At 48.3% G+C, this 21363-nt stretch overlaps 1 protein-coding gene across 6 annotated transcripts in view; it reads left to right on the forward strand.

Moving 5' to 3' along the window:
• Positions 1-21363, forward strand: part of NCOA1 (nuclear receptor coactivator 1) — a 215416-nt gene that overhangs the window by 55788 nt on the left and 138265 nt on the right. For 3 of the 6 annotated variants that reach the window (XM_071742270.1, XM_071742272.1, XM_071742271.1), the window contains exon 2: positions 10880-11029. The gene's annotated coding sequence lies outside the window, so the exon portion shown is untranslated. Of the gene's footprint in view, positions 1-10879; positions 11030-21363 lie in introns of those variants that run through there. The other 3 variants (XM_071742273.1, XM_071742274.1, XM_071742276.1) reach the window with 1 other exon arrangement.

Below are 21363 nucleotides of genomic sequence, written 5' to 3' on the forward strand. Positions count from 1 at the left end.
CTAATATAAAGTGCAGTTAAGGCTGTTAATGACTTGAGAGCTTTTAGACATAAATCTAATGATTTATAGAGTCCTAGAATGTCAGCTGGGAAGGGACCTCAAGGATCACCTGGTCCAACCCTTCTGATATTATTGTTTATTATTCTTAATATGAGATGTCCCAGCACCCCATCAAGCTGAGACTTCAAACTTCCCAAAGTGGGGGATTCCACCACTTCCTCTAGGAGACCATTCCAGTGCCTGATTGTCCTCATGGGGAAAAGTTTTCCTCTTGTGATTCCTTTGGCTGGGAGCAAGCTATGGATTAATACATCATTTAAATGCAGTGAGTGGGCACCTGGGGTACTGAGCTGTGCACGGGTGCAAAAATCCTCCAGCTTTGGGTGGTTCAGGGATTTTTTCCCCCCACCCTTAAATCTTGTTTCTGTTTTCAGGAGTCCTGGCAGCAGGAATGACCAAAGCACCCTTGGAAAGTGTCACCTGCTAAAGGGCTTTTAGGTTTCTTCTCTTTGCAGGATCTTGCAGCAGGTTGAGTGTTCCCCAGAGCCATGGAGGGGGAGAGATGTTTGACTTGTGTTGATTTTCCACTCTCTGGAGCTCCTCAAGTTCCAGCTGGGGACTTTGAGCAGCAAAGTGCTGATGGAGCTTCCCAGCACTTGTGAAACCTTGAGCTGGTTCAAAATGAGAGCAGTTTGCATAAATACTGAAACTGGAAACTCTGAGCTTGGTGTTGAGGTGAGATGGGGGAAGGAAGGAAAGCCAAGGGTGCTGTAGGAGATCTAGGGCAGGTCAAGCACTCAGGAATGTTTGAGACTGCAGTGAGGACCTGCTGAAGGGTGCTTTTTTATACTTGGTGTTGAACACATAAACACAAATCTTCTTTTCTGTGGAGCTCTTCCCGTGTGCCATCTGGAGATAGTTGGGATTTGGGAACCCAGCAACCTTTCATCTTGGTTGATCTCCTTGCTTGTCACTCAGCTGTTCAAACCCAAACTTTTGTTTCACGTGAGCCCACACCTCAAATCCTGTGTCCAGTTTTGGGTCCCTCACTACAAGAAGGACATGGAGGGGCTGGAGAGTGTCCAGAGGAGGGCAATGAGGAAAGGTTTGGAGAGAAATCTGCCCAGGAGCATCTGAGGGAGCTGTGGGTGCTGATCCTGGAGCAGAGGAGGCTGAGGGGAGACCTTGTGGCTCTCTGCAAGCCCCTGAGAGGAGGTTGGAGCCAGGGGGGGTCGGGCTCTGCTCCCAAGGAACAAGGGATGGGAGAAGAGGAACTTTTGGCACAAGTCAAGTGGTGCCAGGGGAGGTTTAGGTTGGAGCTGGGGAAGAATTTCTCCCTGGAAAGGGTTGTCAGGGCCTGGCCCAGGCTGCCCAGGGCAGGGCTGGAGTCCCCATCATGCCTGGAGGGGTTTCAGAGAAAGCCCTGGGGATGTGGGGATGAGGGACATGGGGCAGGGGTGACCTTGGCCCATTCCTTGGGGGTGTGGTTGGACATGATTTTAAACATCTTTTCAAACCAGAACAAGTCTGTGATTTTGTATGGCAGTGAAATTCAGCCTGGGCTCTTGAGTCCTGCACATGTTCCCAAGCAGTGCTGCCATGGACAGTCTGTCAGGACCAAGAGAACTGAACAACAGTCCATAAAATGCTCTTGGTGATGCTGCTTTGCCCTCACCTTGGAGCTTCTGCTCCAGCAGCACTTGCTGGGAGCCTCAACAGATTAGTCATAGAATCACAGAACTGGCTGGGTTGGAAGGGACCTCAGAGCTCATCAAGTCCAACCCTTGCTCCACTCCCCCCGTGGTTCCCAGCCCATGGCACTGAGTGCCACATCCAGGCTCTTTTGAAATATCTCCAGGGATGGAGAATCCACCCCTTCCCTGGGCAGCCCATTCCAATGCCTGATCACCCTCTCCAGAAAGAAATTCTTTCTAATGTCCAACCTAAACCTCCCCTGGCACAACTTGAGACCTCTTGTGCCCTCTTGTCTTGCTGAGAGCTGCCTGGGAAAAGAGCCCAACCCCCTAGTCCTGCTGTTTCCACCTGGAGATAACCTTAAGTTATCCATAGTTTAGCAGTGCTCCTAACTTGGGCTTCAGGATGGGCTTTTCTGGTCTTACAGGAGCCCTTTGGGCCTGGGGAACCAGCAGGTTGTAATTCACTGGTCTAGATCTGTACCTGTAGGAGCAATCTGCAGAGGTAACTTCAGCATTAATGTTGACTTTTGTTATCGAGTGACTAAATGAACAAACCCAATCAATTTCTCCTTCAGATTTCTTTTTGAAAAATAAACCCCAGGTTTTACACTTGCTGCTTTTCTCATTTGAAGCCCTGCAGATTTCAGCTGGGGTGAGCGAGGTCCCTGTGAAACCTGGAACGAGTCCAAAGCCTTAGAAGTACAGAAAGCTGTTTATAAAACTTCCTTATGGGTAGATAAGACAACTGGCTTCACTGGAACAAAGTTAATTTTTAAATTTAATTTTTTTTAAAGTCTTCAGTTGGGTAAAATTATTCTTTCCAAACCCAGTGATTATTTCCCTGACCTTTTAATTTGCAAGAGTGACCGGGCGAGCGGATTTACCCCTCTTGCAAAACACCTTTTCCCTCCCTCTGTCCTGCAACCCTGACTCAGTGTTGGGCAGAAATAAAAAAAAAAGAAAGGAGATGAGGAGAAAACCAGCCTTGCTGGGTGCCCACAAACAAGTTCTTAAGGAAAATCAAATTTAAAGGGAACCTGGAGGAGGACGTTCACCGTGGGGAGAGTTAGCGTTGCCTTGAAGCTCTCTCCTGAGTGTCCTTACTCCAGGGAGATGAAATACCCCTCTTAAAAGTGCAGCATTTCCCCTGGCCCAGCAGATTTGGAGGAGCTGCAAAAAAAAATTTGGTGCTGTAGATGCTTGTAAGCAGGCAGAGAAGGAGCTGCCTGCAAGCCCTTGTAACAAAGCTGCTCTTTGTTACTACTTGGTGGTGTGGCCCTTTTGTCTAGAGCACAGCAATGAAAATGGGTAAATAAATCATAGATTTTGTCAGCATACAATAAACATGAAACCCCTCCCACTCTCCTTTCCACTTGCTTTTTACAGCTGGGTATGACTTATCAGCTTTGATTACCTTGGCTAAATGGAACAAACTTGTACAGCAGAAAAGCAGGAGAGGATCCCATGGTCACAGTGCTGGACAAACCCAATTTGGTGGCATCTCCATGTTGGAGCAATGCTGTTTCTGGTCCTGCCTCCACAGAGCCTTGTTTCTATGCATTTTAATATTAAACTGTCACTGATAAAATATGTAGAGCCTTTAAATAAAATACAGCAAGGGAGGTATTGAAAGGTGGATGTTTCCTGTGAGATATGATGACCACTTCAAAGGTGCTGTGGTGGCTCAGTCCTTCACAGGCTGTGTCAGAACTCACTTGCAAAGTGTTTATGCCCTGCAGGACCAGAGCTGAAGCTGTGGGAGAGAGCACAAGACTTGGAGGGACTGGGAAATGTCCTAGTAAGCTAAAGATGAAAGGTTTTGGGTGAGATTTTGGGTGACACGTTGGATGAGGGCTGGCAGGGAGTTGTTTCTTCTGGTCACTGGAGCATCTGAAATGGTTTAGTGGGTGTATTTTACTCAGAAGTATATTGGAAGTTGACCTTGAGGCTAAACACCAGGCTAGATTTTAACTTCCTTATCTTCTCCACTGATTATTTAACTGATTAGAAGAATTTCAAAGCAGGCATATGGGTGGACAGGCTGATGGGTCCAGCAGCACTCCAGGCTCTCCTGGGTGTGTTTGAATGCATTTTTGTGGGAGAAGGAGAATTTCCAACACACTGAACCTGCTATAGTTAATCATAGAATCATAGTTTTTAAAGCTCATCCAGTTTCAGCCCCCCTGCATGGGCAAGGACACCTCCCCCAGCCCAGGCTGCTCCAAGCCCCATCCAACCTGGCCTTGGAATACTGAGGGCAGTCCTGGCTTTGGTGGGCAGCCTGTCCCAGGGTCTCATCACCCTGAAATTAAAGATTTTTTCCTAATGTCCAACCTCAATCTCCCCTCTTCAAGTTTTTGCTTTGTTGGGTTGCAGGGAACAACTTGACTTTGATGCTTTATTGGGTGTAAAACCACAGGTACATCTAAAAGAAATCAGTTCAGACCGTGCAGTGAAAGCTGTCAATAGTTGGAGCAAGAAATGCTGAATGCAGGATTTGGGAAGAAAACTGAACAGCAAAGTCAGTGCAAGGTTCACTGAGAGAGCTTTACTGGAGTTTTTGATGTCAGAAATTTCTAAGTGCATGTTCCTACTAATTGAAAAGCTTTCTGATAAAAGGAAAAAATATTCTGGGCTGTTGGTGTCTGTAATCCGTGGATACTGACTTCTTTTATCTGTCCTCCAGATGTCTTTATAACTTAAACTGAAAGCTTGTGCATAACAGCACTCATAAAGTGGCTTTTATTATTGCCTCAAGGTCTGATGATGTTTTGGGAAGGAAAAGCCAAGATCCAGCTCCTTTAGCTTCCTGCTGGGATTCATGGACTGCGGGGAGAGGTCTGCAGGCAGGTTGAGATGTAATGACCTAGGAGAGCTTCCCAAAATCTTTAAATGATTGAGGACAAGATAACATGAGGGACATGACCCCTCCCTGGAGATGTTTAAGCCCAGGTTGGATGAGGCCTTGTGCACCCTGGGCTGGTGGGAGGTGTCCCTGCCCATGCATGGGGGTTGGATTTTGATGGTCTTTAAGGTCTTCCAACCCATTCTGTGATTCTATGGGAGAGCTTGAGAGGATGGAGAAGTTCTGCCCAGAGAATTATGCCTGGAAGAGCTTTGGTGCTGTCTGAATGAGACTCATGTTTCTGGCTGCCTCTGAAACCTGTTTTCTTCTGCTGATGTGGGCTCAGATCATCTGATGACCCTGGGATGGCATCACCCCCCTCCTCTCTGTGCCACTGCTCAGCCTGGAGGGACTCTGGGGCTGCCTCTTTGTGGGTCAAAAGCTGCATTTTCACCATCCCTGGAAAAAGGGAGGTTGTTGATAGTATCTGCTATGATCACCTGCACCAGGGGCTGTTCAGTTGCCCCAAATTCAGTTCTATTGGAAGCAGCAGGTTGAGTTCCATGGTCAGGAGGGTTTCATGCACATGGATGATGCAGCAGTGCTGCCAAAGGGTTGGTGGTTGGTTGTTCACCATCTCTGAGCCATTTTCCAGCAGTTTCCTCTGCTCTTAGGTGAAAACACAAGAAGAGCCCTGATAGATCTGCACCTTCTTACTCAAAGTGGAGCCTGCAGAGGGGTCTGAGGTCCAGGCAGTCCCTGTAGGACTAGGCTGGTGAAAGGACTAGAGCACAGATCCTGTGAGGAAGGGCTGAGGGAGCTGGGGGTGTTGAGGCTGGAGAAGAGGAGGCTCAGGGGAGACCTCATCACTCTCTCCAACTCCCTGAAAGGAGGTTGGAGCCAGGGGGGGGTTGGGCTCTTTTCCCAGGCAACTCTCAGCAAGACAAGAGGGCACAAGAGGTCTCAAGTTGTGCCAGGGGAGGTTTAGGTTGGACATGAGAAAGAATTTCTTTCTGGAGAGGGTGATCAGGCATTGGAATGGGCTGCCCAGGGAAGGGGTGGATTCTCCATCCCTGGAGATATTTCAAAAGAGCCTGGATGTGGCACTCAGTGCCATGGGCTGGGAACCACGGGGGGAGTGGAGCAAGGGTTGGACTTGAGGAGCTCTGAGGTCCCTTCCAACCCAGCCCATTCTAGGATTCTATGACACTTTCCAAACTCTCCATCTTCTGGTTTTTCAACAGCTCCAGGACTTTCTCAGTGGAGATGTTGTCCAGCTTGTCAGTCCCAGGTGTCTGCTTGGGGAGACAGACAGCCTTCCCTTGAGCTTGTGCAGATGTTTAATGTGCACAACGTTCAGCAGCAGGGAGGTAAAGCACTCAGCTGGTGGTTTGTGAAGAAACTGCTGGCTCTTGTTTGATTTGCCACCTGCTACTTTCATTTCTTGCCTCTTTCTTCTTGCCCCAAGCAGACAACTGATGCCTTCATCAGCTGCTGTGTCCCTCCTCTGTTACATCCCCTCTGGGTTGGGAAGGGTCTCTCTGGTCCCAGATGCAGGTTTATGTTTGATGATGGAGATGTTCAAGGTCTTTGCTGGAAGGAGATTCAGATCTTGTGTCCTTCACTCTCTGCAGCTCTCAGAGCTGGTGTGAGCCTGAGTTGGGGGTGGCTTTTGCCCATGGCTTGCAGAAAGATGAGAAAATGTAGGGCACCAGAACAGCTCCTTCTGGGATTGCAGTGTGAGCACGTGATGGATGATGGGCTGGTTGTATTTTATGACTTGTCATGTGGCCAATTATTAATCACATTATGTAATGTGCTTCCAGAAATCATCCTTGACAAAGTTAAATGATTTACTGAGCTCTAAGGATGTTGCATCTGAGCTGCTGCAGTTTGCAGCCCATCTTTCAGTCTTCATAAAAACTTCAAACCATTGGTTGAAGCCCTCTGTGTCCATCAGCATCGCTTGGTTACGAACTCCTATTTCTAATTAACTTTTCTACCAGCATTTCCCTTGTCTGCCTGGGATGGAAGCTGAGCTCAGAGCTTGGCATCAGCTCCATCATCCCTCTCACACATTTAAAACACCAGCACAACACCGTGTCCTCTGCTGCTCTCAAACCTCCCAAGTTAACACTTGCAGGAAGCTGTGAGAAATCCTCCCGAGTTTTTCTTGTCCGGCTCTTCCAAAGCCCGTGGGATGCAGCTGAAGATCCTCCTGACTGAAAACAGCCCAGTTCCCTTAGCTGTTGTTTCACATCTGCCTGCATTGCTGCTTGGAATAGAAAATGTTTCCTGTGGCATGACTATACCATCTGGTTTCTTTCTTAATTAATGAACAGAAATATTTGTTGCGTTCTTCTGCCGTTCCCATCCTTCTGGTGGTGGCTGCTCTGGTTCTGAGCAGTCACTGTCCTCAGCTCTTGGGAGAATTTGCTGTTCCTGGGTAATTTTTATAATTTTTTTATAATTTTTATAATCCCATGTGCTCAAACCTGGGAGTACTGGGGTTCTTCCTCATGCATTTTGTTTCTTTTTGCTGTTTCAAATCACTACATTCCTGACCCATTTTAAAATTAGTTTTTATGCTCTCTGTTATATATATTTTTTGTCCTCCTTATTTTTGCATAGAATCATAGAATGGTTTGGAATGGAAGGGACTTAAAAGAACATAAAGTTCCACCTCCCCCAGCCCAGGGTGCTCCAAGCCCCATCCAACCTGGGCTGAGACACTGCCAGGGATGGGGCAGCCACAGCTTCCTTGGGCAACCTGGGCAACCAGGGGCTCAGCACCCTCACATTGAAGAATTTCTTCCTCATTTCCAACCTCAATCACCCCTTTTCAGCTTTTAAACCATTTCTCCTTGTCCTCTCACAACAGACCCATGCAAAAAAAAAAAAAAAAAAAAGTCATTTTTTAATACAGGAACATTTCTCTTTAATTTTGGGAGTTTATTCGTCCCCTTTCCTCAGAAAGACTTTGCCTTGAGAATCTGGAAAGACATTTTTAGAGCTTTCCACTATTATTTATATTTTTCTGCTTTTAACATTCTTTCCTTAGCATCATGGCCTTTATTTATTGTAGGGGTAGTGAAAGCAGCTGGGACATACAGAATATTTCAAAGGCTCCTTCCTGTGGGTGAAATGCAACGTTCAGACTGGAAGCTGGAGCCACACAGCAGTTTGTGCATCTTCTGTGTTCATTTGCATGCACACGTGTCTAAAAATGGGTTCTTAACAAGGTGGGCATCCCATCTCCTTTTGGGATGTGCTCGGGTGCAGATCCATAAGTTTCTGGAACCATTTTTGGCAGTGCCTTGGAGGTGATGCTGCCGTGTGAGTTTTCCTCCTTCCTTTGTCTGCTTCATTTTTCTTGAATTAGTTGCACCCAGGGACTTGTGAGTGTCTTGTGTTGCTAATACTAAGCAGTGTGATGTCATCCTAAGCAGTGTGATGTCATCCTAAGCAGTATGATGTCATCCTAAGCAGTGTGATGTCATCCCAAGGCAGTGTGATGTCATCCTAAGCAGTGTGATGCCATCCTAAGCAGTGTGATGTCATCCTAAGCAGTGTGATGTCATCCTAAGCAGTATGATGTCATCCTAAGCAGTGTGATGTCATCCTAAGCAGTATGATGTCATCCTAAGCAGTGTGATGTCATCCTAAGCAGTATGATGTCATCCTAAGCAGTGTGATGCCATCCTAAGCAGTGTGATGTCATCCTAAGCAGTGTGATGTCATCCTAAGCAGTATGATGTCATCCTAAGCAGTGTGATGTCATCCTAAGCAGAGTGATGTCATCCTAAGCAGTGTGATGTCATCCTAAGCAGTATGATGTCATCCTAAGCAGTGTGATGTCATCCTAAGCAGTGTGATGTCATCCTAAGCAGTATGATGTCACACCAAGGCAGTGTGGCAGTGGCCATGTCCATATCCATCATTTCTTTTGTCACAGCAGTAGCAGTGAGGATGAGCAGGTTTGAACTAATGATGGTCCTGCCCTCATCTAACATCAGACACTTGGATGAGAGAGGTGTAAATCTAACACAATAATCCTAGAAAATAGAATCATAGAATCATAGAATGATGAAATCCCAGAATCCCAGACTGGCTGAGGTTGGGAGGGAGCTCAGAGCTCATCCCCTCCAACCCCCCTGCCATGCCCAGGGACACCTCTGATCCAGCCCAGGCTGCTCCAAGCCTCATCCAACCTGGCCCTGAACACCTCCAGGGAGGGGGCAGCCACAGCTTCCTTGGGCAACCTGGGCAACCAGGGGCTCAGCACCCTCAAAATATAGAATTTCTTCCTCATGTCTGACCTCAATCTCCCCTCTTCAAGTTTTAACTTGAACACCTTAACTTGAACACCTTTAACTTTAACTTCAGCACCTCCAGGGAGGGGGCAGCCACAGCTTCTCTGGGCAATCTGGTCCAGAGTCTCAGCACCCTCCTGCTGAAGAACTTCTTCCTCAGATCCAGCCTGAACCTCTTCTCCTGCACTTTCAATCCATTTCCCCTTCTCCTGGCACTGGACACTCAGGAAAAGTCCCTCTGCAGCCTTCCTGGAGGTTCCCTTCAGGGACTGGGGGGCAGCTCTAAGGTCCCCCTGAGGCTTCTCTTCTCCAGGCTGAACAATCCCAGCTCCTCAGCCTCTCCTCATGGCAGAGTCCTGGATGATTTTTGTGACCTTCCCCTCTTCTCCTTCAGTTTAAAACCATTTCCCCTTCTCCTGTCATTGGATGCTCTTACAAAAAATCCCTCTCCAGCCTCCCTGTTGTACCTTCAGGTACTGGAAAACAGACACATCCTGGAGGTGACTGAACAGGGATTCCTGACTTGGTGGTTCCTTTGGGACCAGACCTGAGCAGTCAGCATCCTCTGGGGCTGCTGAGGATCTGGAGGCATCTCCAGAGCATCTCCAAAGGGAGATTGGTGGCTCTGACAGAGGGACCCCAGCTTTAGTTTCCCACCTCCTCTTGGGTGTCCAAGGTTGATTAAGATGAATTAAATCCTGTAGCTACTACGAATAAAAGTTCAAAAAAATGTTGGGGTTTCTGTCTTGAAGGATTTAATGGGGTGGGGAGCAGCTGTAGGAACTGCAATGGAATTAGACCAGGCTGCCCAGGGAGGTGGTGGAAATCACCATCCCTGGAGGTATTTAGGCACCAGGTAGATGAGGCACTTCAGGACATGCTTTATATATATATTTTATTTATTTTATTGAGGGGCCTGTGGAGGGTTGGATGAGAAGACCTTAGAGGTCTTTTCCACCTGTGACAATTCTGTGCAATGTGTGGAAGGACTTGGCAGGAAGGTTATGAAACTCATCTCAGTGTTTCCATTGCTGGTTTTTTTTTTTTCCTTTTTTTCCCTGCATATTACTTTACTTTTTCATTAGAATTCAGGCAGTGCATCACAATATGAAGAGCCCTATCTTATTAACTTAAATTTTTCAACCAAGCAAGGTTATTTGCCAGCCACAGATCACTTAATACAGTAGCATTCAGCTCGAGAGGAGCAACATTCAGGCTGGTATGACTTACAGGAGAGGGAATAGCTGAAGAAAATGGATATATACTGCAGTCTGGGTGCCTTTTTTTCTGACATATGTGCTCCAGGAGAGAAGTAATTATGCTCCTCAGGCTCAGGGGCTAACCTGGCTTATCAAAGGTGATAGAGAAAGAGGAAGAACTGGAGAAATCCCCTTGATCTGGTTCTAGCTCAGTGCTTTGTAACAACAGCAATTTGCTCTCCATGCCTTTTGCAAGGCAGGGAAGGATCTCATTATCTTGGAGCTTTATGAGTTTGGCAGTGGTCTGCAAGCCTGGTGGCTGTAAACACCAACTGTAATTTTTCTGGTGCTTGTGTTGTCTTTTTTTCTTTTTTTTTTTTTTTTTCTCCTTTTTTTATCTCCCATGTTGTGTGGATGCTGCCTCGTTATGGCAGATTTGCTGCTAGACCTGCACTGTGTTTTTCTGGAGGGGAATCTTGATTTCTGAGGAGTGGCATTGGCAGAGAGGGAGGGGAGAGCTTAAAAAAAAAAAAACCCAACCAACCTTATCAGTTGGAGTATTAAGCTTTCAGTTACTTTATTTCCCCAAGTAGCTTAAAGCTTGAGGAACATTAATGAGTTCTTTGCCAAGGTAATAAAAAAGAATACCTTGCAACTGAGAGGATTAAGAAGGTGAGGAAGCTCTTCATGATGCTGACTTGAGTGAATAGTGCACCTCAACTCTGCAGGTTTTCTGCCTAAAATGCTGAAAATTGCATGGGGTGAATAATAATCCAGAAAGAGAAAGGAAAAATAATGTAGACAAACTCTTTTTTCCTCTTGCAGGACTCAAGAATTGATCCTGGTTGCCCAGCAGAAGCTGCCCATGGAAGGTCCAGGCCTGCATTTCCCAAGGCTCTAGGATCCTGTTGATTTGCTGCTGAATTAAACTGAAGAGTCCAGTTTTTCCCATGAAACATCTTTCACCTCAGGAAGGTAAGGTTGCAGAGCTCTGTTTCTTCTTTCCTCTGGCAGAAAATGTTTAAACCTGACATGGAGGTGTTTTTTTTGTGCTGGAGCACCTCCTCATGCAGAATTAATTCCTGAGACAGCTGAAAGCAAAAGTCACTTTTTTTTTTCCTCTGTTCTTAGCATCCTTTGGGTTGCTTTCAGCACAGGAGATTTGCAGTCAGTCTTTGTTGGCTTTGGGGTTGGTTGAAAAAGCTCATAAAGATGAAATTAGTGCCCTGAACCTACCCTGCTTTCTCAAGACATTTTGCAAAAAGGAATAGCTGATGGCTGTGGTGGCAGGATGGCATGCCAAGGATTTGCTGAAGAATGTGCTAAAGAATAAGAACATGGGCTGGGGAAGGCAGTGTCATGCTGTAGGCTGGCTGGGGGTGTTGGGTCAGGGGAGGTGTGTCTGTAAGTAAAGAATTTTACAAGTCAGAAACTTGGGAAATCACAAGGTTTTATGGCTACTACAGCTTCCTGAGCTAGAAGTGTGTGCTCAGCATCCTCGTAGCTGATGCATGTAACAACTTGAACACCTCTGTGGTTTGCCCACAGCTGTTAATATCTTAAAGGAAAATGGTTATTGTGGAGCTGGAAGGTGGAAAGGTAGCAGAATGTGTTTAGAAATGGACAAAATGGTAAAAAAAAAATAAAAGCAGTTGGGTGATGGGTTGGCTGCAGCTGTGGTATGGCTGTGGAGTTTGAAGCCTCTCTCCATCAGGATTGGGAATTACTGCTGTGGACAATAAGTGTGTGGGAGAAGGGAGGACATGAACCCTTGCTAATTCCCTTTCTAAATCCCTGACGTGCTGTCAGGCAAAAATTATGGATCTCACACCAGCTGCTTTTGTCTGATGAAATTTTATATGGCTTGGATCACAATTCCCTTCCTGAGATAGCTGGGGTGACCAGAAACTGTTGTGTCAGAACTGGTTTGGGCTGGAAAAGGGGATGTTTCCCTCTGGGTTGAGTGTGGCTTGCTCCAGTGCTCCTCTTCAGTGCAGTTTCAATACTGGTCCCAGTAAGATACTGGTGTTGGATGTCCTCTGGAGGCTGCTGTGGTTTCTGAGTTGGCTGCTTTGGGGTGGTGGCTGCAGCAGGGAATGTGATGGCTTGAGGATCACAGACTCCTAGAATCTCAGGTTGGAAGGGACCTCAAGGATCATCTCCTCCAACCCTTCTGATATTATTGTTTATCAAACTGGGACATTTCCAAGGGGGGGGAAATCCACCACTTCCCCTGAGTTGTTGGAGCCTCCTGTTCTAGATGTCCTTTCCTGATCAGTTTGGTGGTTGGAGGATGGATAATCAGCTGCTCAAGATGGGACAAAGGGGTGGCTGGAGCCAGACTCCCTTGTTCAGTTCTGCCTGGCTCTCTTTTTGCCCTGAGTTTTGGGCAAAGCTTTTTGCTCTCTGTCTCTGTGCCTTCTGTTGGTAGCACAAATGTTGGTGGTGATTAGGCAGGATTGGAAAAATGTGGAAAAAAATGTTACTTCTGTATTGCTGTGGGCTGTCCTGACCTGGTAGCTTGGAGTCAGAGCTGGGGGTTGCCTGTGAGTGGTAAGAAACCAGCAGAGCCCCAGTCCAGTGCTGGAAATGCTGCTCAGAGTTAATTATTAAGCTGTGCTTTGCCCAAGAAAGGCACAGCTGGGTTCAGGTTTTTTCACCCCAAAAAGATCACCCTGATCATAGCAGCTATTTTTCTCTTTTTTATTGGGTGTGTGTAAGCCACATCACACACAACCCCCCAAAAAGTAGCTCCTGCCACTCCTAAGATACCTTTATTTTTCTTTTTGGTATCTGACTGGATTCAGTTTGGAAGAGGTGACCTTGCAAGGTCGTGGTGCCAACCTCCTGTTTTCCAGGCACTTATTATTACTTTGCAGGTTTTGGGGCTGGGACATGCTGCAGGCTGGGCTTAACTCATCTTTTTTTCTTGATTTTCTTCTTTTCCCCCCTTCTCACCAAAGCAATCAGCACAACTCACACACCCAGCCCTTACCTCAGACATCTCTTAACATCAGGCACCTTGATGGGTGCAACCTGGGCAAGCAATGGGTTAAATTCTTCACTATGAAATTGGATATTGTTGCAGGGAGGAAGAGCAAGTTCTGGATTAATTTTAGGGTGAGGTGCCTCCTTGGCTGCTCTGGATTTCCCCTAATTTCAGGGACTGATGGGCTACCCCCTGCAGTTGTGTGGGGGAGCCCAACCTTCATCCCACCTGAAGCCTCGCAGCCTTTTCTCATTTCATATATATAGATATATATTTTTTTTCTCCTCACCTGTCTTATTAAATTTCATTCTTTCCTCTAGCAAATGGATTTTTTTTTTTTTTTTTGGCTCAGCCTGCAAGGTGGTTGCTGTGATTGAGTTCCCATCCCCTTTCTCCTGTGCTGGGAGATGAAAAAATGTAAATGCAATCGCCCAGACCCTCCCTGCCTCCCTCCCCCACCCTAGCCCTAGGTCTTTGCCAAGCCCAAACTCCCTCTTTATTCCTTAATGATCATATTCCTTCCACTTTAAATAGATTTCCTGCTGTTAACAACGTTTTCAAGTGTTGCAACACTTTACAAATGGTATCTTGGGAGAGGTATTTACTGGAGGTGAGTTTCCTTGAAGTTGTAACCTCTGCCTTGCTGTTCCCTTTCCCTTTAGGCTGCTGGGGGGGGGGGGGTAGGAAGGACACAGTTGATGGGGCTTGGCAGTCACTGGACTTCCAAATCATCTGTTTTTCTCCCTCTTTTGTTAATTTTTGAGAGGGCTGTTGTTTGGATTTGCAGCTGAGTGCTGCTGATCAAGAGGAAGATGCACGCAGTCCTTTTGGGGATTTAGGAAGCAGAAAACCCCAGGTTTGTCTCCCCACCTGCCAGTTGAAGCCATTGGGGGCACTCCTGAAGCTTTTGTTTTGTAAAAGCAAAAAGCATAAACAATCCAGGAAACCCCACCTGGAAAAAAGCTTGGAAAAAGCTCTTCAGGTTGCCTGGTAGAGAAGGGCCAAGACAACCACCCTGGACCATGTGCAGGGAGAGGGCTGAAGCTTCTGGCACTTTGCACAGGGCACCCAGAGCAATATTGAAATTTCAATAAGAAATGCTGAAGGTCAGATTTAGGGTGGGTTCTTTTTTTAATTTTGCTTCTTTAGAAGGAGTACATGGAGGCCCCCAACACGTTCCCTTTCATCTTTGTTGTGAAGATGTTATAGCCAGCAGTCACTAGAAAAAAAGTTTATGTTAAAAGGAATCACTCAGTGTTCAAGTTCTAACTCTGTTTTTCCCCCTCTCCCATTTTGTTTTCATTTGCTCATTTGATTCTGGTGCAGTCCTTGTTTGAAAAATGTTGAAATCTCTAAGTTAGAGGCACCTTCATGATGTTGAAGACAAAAATTTCAAGTATAGGCTGACAGGAAAAGAGCTGATGGGATTTCAGATGTCTGCTAGTGGATGTGGCTCTTCTCTGCAAAATTTGGGAAGAACTATTCTGATAGAGGAGCTGGTTGTCATTTCACATCTAAGAACTCTTCCTGTTCCTTTTTTTCTAAAAGTACCATTAGATCATCATAGAATGGGCTGGGTTGGAAGGGACCTCAGAGCTCCTCAAGTCCAACCCTTGCTCCACTCCCCCCGTGGTTCCCAGCCCATGGCACTGAGTGCCACATCCAGGCTCTTTTGAAATATCTCCAGGGATGGAGAATCCACCCCTTCCCTGGGCAGCCCATTCCAATGCCTGATCACCCTCTCCAGAAAGAAATTCTTTCTCATGTCCAACCTAAACCTCCCCTGGCACAACTTGAGACCTCTTGTGCCCTCTTGTCTTGCTGAGAGTTGCCTGGGAAAAGAGCCCAACCCCCCCCTGGCTCCAACCTCCTTTCAGGGAGTTGGAGAGAGTGATGAGGTCTCCCCTGAGCCTCCTCTTCTCCAGCCTCAACACCCCCAGCTCCCTCAGCCTCTCCTCATAGGATCTGTGCTCTTGTGTTCACCTGTAAATCCTAAACCTGGACAGTCAGATGCTTTGATTATACAGAAAATATTTGGGACATGCACCTCTTCCACTTTAAAGCCATTCCCCCTCGTCCCATCCCTCCAGGCCCTTGTCCCAAGTCCCTCCCCAGCTTTCCTGGAGCCCCTTCAGGCACTGGAAGGTGCTCTAAGGTCTCCCTGTTGCAGCCTTCTCTTCTCCAGCCTCAACACCCCCAACTCTCTCAGCCCTTGGATCATATTGTGGTGATACCTGCTTGGGCCCTGGGACACAGCACCTTGTAGCACCAGGAGAGCAAAGGGTGAAAATGAATGTGTTCAAGTGGGATGGGAGATGAGGAGCAGAGCAAGCAGCAGCTGGGTGAAGGCTGCTCACCTTGCTGGCTCATGGGGAGCTGCTCCTCACTCCATCCTCAGCTTAGTGTCCAGCTACAGCAGGTAAAAATCACCACTTTGAGGGTGGCAGAACCCTGGCACAGGCTGCCCAGAGAGGTGATGGAGTCTCCATCTCTGGAGACATTCCAGAGCCACCTGGACACCATCCTGTGTGACCTGCTCCAGGTGACCCTGCCCTGGCAGGGGGTTGGGCTGGATGACCTTTAGAGTTTCTTTTCAACCCCTAAGATTTTGTGATTCTCTTATTCTGTTGTCTCATTCCCAGCCCCACCATGCAGGAAGTTCTTGCTGTGCTGAGGATGTGGGGTGGAAGCCTCTTTGTGTCTTGGATGAGCAGCATCCAACAGGACAGTAAATGATGCTGGGTCTGTTAATGGCTTTGCAGTCTGCTGGGTTCTCTGTTGCCCTCCAGGAATTTCTGCTCCCTGGGCCACCAAGATGTGGGATCATTTTGGTGGCAATCACACTCAAGTGAGCCAAGGCAGTTTTGGGGGACTTTTATGTTCTTTGCTTGCTGTGGTGTTTGCTGTTCAAGCCCTTCCTGGGGCTGTAAGGTTACAAATCAGTGCCTGTTCCCTTTCTTTCATTGTTTCAGCTATTTTGGTACCTCCGTGTCAGTTTGTGTTAGGGACTGCTCTGACCTTCTCAAGGGCACCTCTCTGGTGTCAGGCTTCCCCTTGGCTGTCAGCTCTCTGGAGGTCAGACACCAGGGATTGCTGCTTCTCCTGCCAGGCATGGCTGTGGGTGCTGTGAGCCAGACAAGTAGGAGAAATTCTGCCTTTTTGGTGCTCATAGAAGATGAACCAGAGATGGGCAGGATGAGAATCATAGAATCACTGAATGGTTTGAGTTGGAAGAGACCATAAACATCATCCAGTTCCAACCCCCCTGCCATGGGCAGGGACCCCTCCCCCAGCCCAGGGGGCTCCAAGCCCCATCCAACCTGGGCTGAGACACTGCCAGGGATGGGGCAGCCACAGCTTCCTTGGGCAACCTGGGCAACCAGGGGCTCAGCACCCTCACCCCAAGGAATTTCTCCCTCACATCTCAGCCCCAGCTCCCCTCTCCCAGCTCCAAACCCTTCCCCCTTGTCCTATCCCACTCCAGCCCAGCCAGGACATCACCTTATTCCAGGCCACCACTAACCCATGTCCCACACCTGAGAATCACAGAATGCTCATGGCTGGAAAGGACCTCTGAGATCACCAAGTCCAACCAAACAATTTCTCCCTCCCTCCCTCCCTCCCTCCCTGCCCAAGATCTCCTCTCCATCTCCCCTCTCCCAGCTGCAAACCCTTCCCCCTCGCAGGGTCCCATCCCTCCAGGCCCTTGTCCCAAGTCCCTCCCCAGCTTTCCTGGAGCCCCTTCAGGCACTGGAAGGTGCTCTAAGGTCTCCCCGTTGCAGCCTTCTCTTCTCCAGCCTCAACACCCCCAACTCTCTCAGCCTGGCTCCAGAGCAGAGCTGCTCCAGCCCTCCCAGCAGCTCCAGGGCCTCCTCTGCACTGGCTCCAACAGCTCCGTGTCCTTCTGCTGATGGGGACCCCAGAGATGGACACAGCTTTACCCCAGGGGGGGCTCCCCAGAGCAGAGCAGAGCAGAGGGGACAATCCCCTCCCTGGCCCTGCTGCTCACACCCTGGGGGTGCAGCCCAACACAGGGGTGGGTTCTGGGCTGCCAGTGCACAGTGCTGGCTCATGTTCAGCTTTTCATCCCCCAATATCCCCATGTCCTTCCCTGCATGACTGCTTTCCACCCATCCATCCATCCGTCCATCCATTCCCAACCCATGTGCAGGACCTGGCACTTGGCCTTGTTGAACTTCATGGAGCTCACATGTGGCCACTCTTTGAGCTCATCAGAGTCCCTCTGGGTGACAGCCCTTCTACCTCATCAGCTCCACCACCCAACTCAGTGCCATCTGACAACTTGCTGAGGGTGCACTCATCCTCTCATCTAGGTCACTGATGAAGATATTTTATGGTGACCCCCGGGGGACACCACTTGTGACTGATCTCCACTGGGACATGGAACCATTTGTAACAAGCACAGATCTGTTGATTCAGTGTAGGAACATTTAAGGGAAAGCTTGTCATAAATTAATAAAAAGATGGGTGAGAATTTGTCTGGTGGGGCAATGGGACATCTCCTGGGCTGTGGCCACCTCATGGCTATGTCTGGGGGTGACTGCTCTCCCTTCTGAAGGAGTTTCTTCCTCTTCCCATGAAGTTTTATCTTCTGTATGAAGCCTCTGAGATGGGGGAAGCTTCTGGGAGTTGAGCTGGGGCCAGGGGGTAAGATCAGCCCTGCAGGAGGAGGTTCTGCTCCTGGCTGCTCATGGGCATTGCTTCTCCTCCTTGCCTTGGACAGAGCTGCTCCTCACCTTAGCTCCAGGGAAAAATGTGGCACAGCATGGTGGCTGGAAAGGATGTCCTTTTATCTTCTAAAAATAACAAATAAATAAACTTGCTTAGAACTGCCTTTTTGTTTGTTTCCCTACTTTTGATCTCATCTTTGAAAGCGAAAGAATTGCAACGGGTTAAACCCTTAGCGAGGACAATTTGTGCTTTAGTCAGAGAAGTCTTTTATTATCTTCCAGTTATCACTAAAAACATTTTAGTTTTGTTTTGTTTTTTTCTTTAAAGCTGATGGGAGTTGTGTAACCACTTGTCAATAACTCAGGAGAGGGGTGAAATGTGTTTCTGCTTCACTTTCAAGACAAAAACACGAAACCCCAAACCCACCTCTCTGCTGACAACAAGTGAGAGAAATTTTTCTGGTGGGTTCTTTTTTCTTCTTCCATGCTGAGTTGGTGGTGAAAACCTTTTATTGGCAACAGGGAGGTTTTACCAAGTAGGTGGTTTGGTTTGCTTCTCAGCTGGGTCCTGGGCTGCAGCAAAAGAAGCACAGACAGGGGTCGAGGGAGGGGATTCTCCCCCTCTGCTCTGCTCTGCTGAGACCCCACCTGGAGTTGTGTGTCCAGTTCTGGAGTCCCCAACAGCAGAAGGACACAGAGCTCCTGGAAGGTGTCCAGAGCAGAGCCACTCAAATGCTCAGAGGGCTGAGCACCTCCCTGGGAAGCCAGGCTGAGGGCTTGGGGTTGTTCAGCCTGGAGAAGAGGAGGCTCCCAGGTGAGCTCAGAGCAACCTCCCAATATCTGAAGGGGCTCCAAGAAAGCTGGGGGAGGGCTTTGGACAGGGGGGGGTAGGGAGAGGACAAGGGAAATGGATTAAAACTGGAAGAGGGGAGATTGAGGTTGGACATGAGGAAGAAATTCTTGAATTTGAGGGTGCTGAGCCCCTGGTTGCCCAGGTTGCCCAAGGAAGCTGTGGCTGCCCCATCCCTGGCAGTGTCTCAGCCCAGGTTGGATGGGGCTTGGAGCCCCCTGGGCTGGGGGAGGGGTCCCTGGCCATGGCAGGGGGTGGAATTAGGTGACCTTTAGGGTCCCTTCCCACCCAACCCAGTCTGGGATTCTGATTCAGAAGGAAAACCATCAATACCTCATTCCTGTGGTTTGAAGGTGGAGGTTTACATGTTGAACCCTCCACACACACACCTGCTGCCACCAGGAAAAGACCAACATTTCAAGTATTTCCTGGCTGTTTTTCTTGAATATGGGTTTACTTTATTATTTAATATTGAGTCAGGCTTGTTAGCTGATGACAGCATCTTCGTGTAAAACAGAGCTTTCCAAGAACCAGAAATACTGGTAAATAATTTTCCTTGTGAACAAGTTATAGGAGCACAACCCTCATGAAATCATAGTTTGGAATGTAAATTGTAATTTTGTTCATCCTAGCTCAAGGTTGCTCTATGCCATCCTGTCCTGGTCTGCCCTGATGTGCCAAGCACCTCCAAAGATGCTTCAGAGTAACTTGTTGGTGAGAATTATCAACTTGGGGGGGAAATTCAGGATCTGCAGAGAATTTTCAGCATCCTGTGCCCTGCTGGAGTGTCAGGGTCCATGGCACTGGGGTAGCTGATAGCAATGTCATTCCTTCACGTGATAGGAAACCTATGTGAAGAGGTAAATGATGGGGTTTTTTCCAGAAAATCAGTTTTTTTCCCCCATATATTTTACAACAGCTGCTCTCCTCCTTGACTTGTGTCTTGGAGCTGCAAGTTAGGAGAGCCCTGGCTGTGTCCAAGAGGACAAAACATGGATTTGACAGATGGAGCACTCCATGGATGAGTTGGATGTCACCCCCCAGAGAGCTGTAGTTCAGTGTCCAAGGGGGGACAAGTGATGAGTGGGGTTCCTCAGGGCTCAGCTTTGGGACCAGAGCTGTTTAACATCTTTTTCTGAGACATGGATGGTGGGATGAAGTGGATCCTCAGCAGCTCTGCTGATGATACCAAGCTGTGTGATGTGGCTGACACCTTGGAGGGAAGGCAGGGCATCCAGAGGGACCTTGACAGGCTGGAGAACTTCAGCCAACATCATGAACTTCAACGTGGCCAAGTGCAGGGTCCTGCACCTGGGTCAGTGCAATCCCAGGCACAAATCCAGGCTGGGGGCTGAATGGAGAGGGAGCAGCTCTGAGGGGAAGGACTTGGGGGGTGGTAGGAGATGAGAAACTTGACATGAGCCAGCAGTGTGCACTCACAGCCCAGAAGGGCAGCAGCACCTTGGGCTGCATAAAAAAAAGAAATGTGGGCAGCAGCTTGAGAGAGGGGATTCTGAGACCCCTCCTGGAGTGCTGCATCCAGCTCTGGAGATGGGGTCTGGAGAGGGTCCTGAGAGGAGCCACAGGGATGATGAGAGGGCTGGAGCAGCTGAGAGAGTTGGGGGTGTTGAGGCTGGAGAAGAGAAGGCTGCAACGGGGAGACCTTAGAGCACCTTCCAGTGCCTGAAGGGGCTCCAGGAAAGCTGGGGAGGGACTTGGGACAAGGGCCTGGAGGGATGGGAGCCTGCGAGGGGGAAGGGTTTGCAGCTGGGAGAGGGGAGATGGAGAGGAGATCTTGGGCAGGGAGGGAGGGAGGGAGGGAGGGAGGGAGGGAGGGAGAAATTGTTTGGTTGGACTTGGTGATCTCAGAGGTCCTTTCCAGCCATGAGCATTCTGTGATTCTCAGGTGTGGGCCATGGGTTAGTGGTGGCCTGGAATAAGGTGATGTCCTGGCTGGGCTGGAGTGGGATAGGACAAGGGGGAAGGGTTTGGAGCTGGGAGAGGGGAGCTGGGGCTGAGATGTGAGGGAGAAATTCCTTGGGGTGAGGGTGCTGAGCCCCTGGTTGCCCAGGTTGCCCAAGGAAGCTGTGGCTGCCCCATCCCTGGCAGTGTCTCAGCCCAGGTTGGATGGGGCTTGGAGCCCCCTGGGCTGGGGGAGGGGTCCCTGACCATGGCAGAGGGGTTGGAATTGGATGAGCTTTAAGGTCCCTTCCAACTCAACCCATTCAGTGATTCTCTGCTAGGACAAGGCAGTAGGAATATCTAGCAAAAAATATATCAGAACAGACATCAAACTCCTCATAGCTGCTTTTCTTCTTCCTTTTATTTTCCTAAAGACCTTAGACTCCCCTTGCAGATTTCGGAGAAGCCTCACGAGGTTAATAAATCCTGAGCTTTAATGTGCTTTCCCCTCCCCACCCCTGCTTCCCTTACCTTGTTATCCTGGAGTTTCTTTATCCAATGAAAGGCACACATTTGTTTAATGGAGCTGTCACGAATCCCAGCTCCAGCTGAAATGCAGGATGGATATTAAAATCTCTTTGGCAAAGTTAAAATGAAATTCAAAATCAAAGGCAAATTGCCCCCGTTGCTTGTTACAGTTCATCTCAAAATGTCACCTGGGAGAAAGCAGATTCCTTTTAGAAGCGTGAATGGGTTGTTAAGAAGGGACCAATTTTATCTGGAGGGAAATTCTCTACTGTCTTAAGCCCAAGTGTGAAGAGGGAAAGGCAAACTAATTAGCAAATTTTAATAACAAAGTAGAGGAATATGGGGTGGA

This window comes from Heliangelus exortis, chromosome 3, assembly GCF_036169615.1.
Source record: "Heliangelus exortis chromosome 3, bHelExo1.hap1, whole genome shotgun sequence".
In the NCBI taxonomy this organism is placed as follows: domain Eukaryota; kingdom Metazoa; phylum Chordata; class Aves; order Apodiformes; family Trochilidae; genus Heliangelus; species Heliangelus exortis.